Consider the following 3,482-nt stretch of genomic DNA (forward strand, 5'->3'; position numbering starts at 1 on the left):
ATTTTTGAAAATAAATTTACACATAATTTTGGGAAAAACAATAAAAAAAATCGACATTTGTGATAAATTTCGAGGCGCCATTAAAATATTCTAACGCCTTTTTTTAATTTAGTTAAATGATTATTTTTTTTCCAATTTTCTTTTGCCAAAAAATTGTAAAAAGCATTTAAAAAACGTGAATTTTTCTGGGTTAGTTAACGAGGTTGGACGCCAAAAATTCGTAAAAAATTAAAATAATCGAATTACGTATAATTTCACATTTCGTCTCATAAAGCAGATATTCATATATTTTAAAAATCAAATTTAGTTGATTCAATTTTTTTATTAGAAGTTTTTGCGACAGATTGATATTTCAGCTTTACAAGTATTCAAAAAGTATGTAAGAATAGGTCTAGTAACATTTTTCTAATAAATTAAAAAAAAATAGTAACTTTAGAGTTTCAAATTATTTTTTTTCCAAAATACTTTGAACACAGTTAAAAGCGGATTAGAAGATAAACTAAAATCTCAAATGAAACGGTTAAAAATCCTATTTATAAAAATAAATGTACACATAATTCTGGAAAAACAAAAAAAAAACCAACATTATATTAAAAATATTAATTTTTTTACATAATGAAAAGGCTTTTAGGGTTGATTACGACAAATTAATCCTACGTTGGAAATTAAAAATAAGACAAATTTCTTAAAGAAATGTCACTTTATAACAAGAATATACACTTTTGGCATTTAAAAAGTCATTTTCAGTCTACATTGATTGAAGACTTCTGAAATACTTTTAAAACTCGATCATTTATTTTGTACCACCACTGATCCCAAGATCTTACTATTAAAAGAAACATGAGTGAATAAATTCGTCATTTCTTAGCACTATGTTGGGCGCCAAATATTCTAAAGAAAATTTAAAAAAATATATACAGAAATAAAATTTAGCATTTCTTATAATTTCCTATTCCTATGTAAATACATAACATATTTTAATTACTATAAATTTTACTGTCGAAAAGGAGGTTGATAGTCAACTTTCTTTTACATAATACCCAATAAAATAAGTAAGTAGATATAATTATTGTAGCACAAACGTACGTTTGCTTCCTTTATAATGTAGATTTAGTACCTTGAACACCAATAATGAAATTAAAAAAAAAGAGGTTCTCACATAACCGATCGGCGAGTTTATCCCCGCTGAAAAATAATTGAAACGTTTTAAATCCCTCGGAGTAACAACACGGTCTCGCATTACCCGCGCCTCTAATTCTCCATCTGTGGTCACGTTCCTGAAATGTCGTATAAGTTATTAATCTGGTTTTTGTGAGTACGACATAAAAATATTTTATTATTGGACTTCAACGCACGTCACTTTTCGCTCTAGTCGGCGGAGTCTCGCAAATAGATTACGTGATCCCATCTTGTACATCTTCATGCACTACACGTATTATTTCGGTCGTCATGAATTGCAACACGTTATTTGGTTGCGTGCGACGAGGAGGGAATATAGAGAGGGAAAGAGAGAGACCCATTAGCCCCCGTCGATAAAGACCCCAAGGGGGGGCTTTAAGGTGATTCTATCAGTTTTTGCTGAGGTGCAAGTTAAGCAGGTCTTGTACAATTATGGGGCAATCCTGGTTTTGGTGAGTGAAGATGCCCGAGAGTTGACGAAGCTCGTCGTAGAGTGTCATTTAAGATTACAGTTTTCTATAAAAAATTGTTAAATAGCAAAATGGAAACCTAAGTGAAACCTAATAAAAAAGAAGAAGAAGAAGGACAAGAAGGAACATCTTAATGAGGACAAACAGAGAAAACAATAAAAAATTTTAACGAAAAGGGAATTTAAAAAATTGTGGGTTGTTCAATTGACTCAAATTTTATAGAAGAAAAAAGACAAAGCAATAGGAACAATAGGAAAAGAGAAGGAGAAAAAGTAGAAAAATTAAGACTTTTAGTAGAAAATTCGAGTAATCTTGCCTATGCAAATTTACCAAAAGAAAGTGCAATTCAAATTTACAAAAGGACAGACAGAGAAAAAATACTGAAAGATCTTCGGGAATGGGAATTCAAGAAACTCGGGATTGTTGGATTAACTCAAATTTTATTTGTGAAAGAAGACAAATAATAGGAATAATAAGTAATAAGAAGGAGATGAAGGAAAACAATGAATAATAAGAAGATGGAAAAAGACAATTTGGGAAGCATGTTAGAAAAGAAAAAGGAGGATAAACGGAACAAAATTTCTTAAGATACTTGAAAGTGGTAATTTAAGAAACTGTGACTTTTTGACTCAAATATTACTAGCAATACAAGACAAAAAATAAAAATAATAGAAAAAGACAAGGAGAAAAAAGCAAACAAAGAAGAAGAAGAAAGAAGACAATTAATCCAATCTTTATAAAACCAAAAAATCCATAGAACAAACTAATACGTGTCTCTATTTATTCATTTCTATTTATTCATTTCTCTTGTAGCAAAGTTTTCACCTACATCTTGGTAAATAACTTTTAGAAAAGTGGTTCAGTATGTAGGAACCAGATGATTATAACAAATCTTAGTAATTATAAAAAACAATAATTATTTCGTTGCCCTTTTACCTTATATCGATATTGGTTCGATTAATAAACTAAAAGTAATAAAATAAAGAAAAGAAGAAGAAACAGAGGACAAATATAAAAACGAAGAAGGAAGGTTGAAACAGAAGAAAAAGAGAATAATGAATAAGACAAGGAGACTACAAATATAAGAAGTACATCCAAAAATATGCGTTTAGGATAAATAACAAAAAGAAAAATTCAGAGGAGAGGACAAAGCTCCGAGAGATAAGTAAAAAAATTAAAAAAATTAAGTGGAAAAAAAAGAATATGATAAAGAGAAAATGGAAAAAAGTGAAGAAGAAAAAAAAGGATGAAGCTCCAAGAAGAAATTCAACAAGGACAGAATTATGAATTTTCTAAACCGAAAAGAAGAAGACGACGAAAAAAAAGGAGAATTTGAAAACGAAGTAGTTGACAAGTGAATATATTGGGTTCTAGTAGTCCAAATTTAGAAATTATTGATTTATTGACTAGTCTGAAGACTATTTTAGTCTTTAAAAAAAATGACGAAAATCGATGCACTAGTAGTCAAGATATTGGAATTCTTAGTCCAGGAGTGCCTGTAAGAACCAAAAAAATTTTGTCTGCAATTGACAAGTAATATCTTGGGTTCTAGTAATTCAAATTTAGAAATTATTGATTTATTGACTAGTCTGAAGACTATTTTAGTCTTTAAAAAAATGACGAAAATCGATGCACTAATGGTCAAGATATTGTCATTCTTAGTCCAGGAGTGCCTGTAAGAACCAAAAAAATTTTGTCTGTAACTTACAAGTGAATATCTTGGGTTCTAGTAGTCCAAATTTAGAAATTATTAATTTATTGACTAGTCTGAAGACTATTTTAGTCTTTAAAAAAAATTAAGAAAATCGATGCACTAATAGTCAAGATATTGGA

Source organism: Anthonomus grandis, chromosome 4, assembly GCF_022605725.1.
Source record: "Anthonomus grandis grandis chromosome 4, icAntGran1.3, whole genome shotgun sequence".
Classification (NCBI taxonomy): Eukaryota; Metazoa; Arthropoda; class Insecta; order Coleoptera; family Curculionidae; genus Anthonomus; species Anthonomus grandis.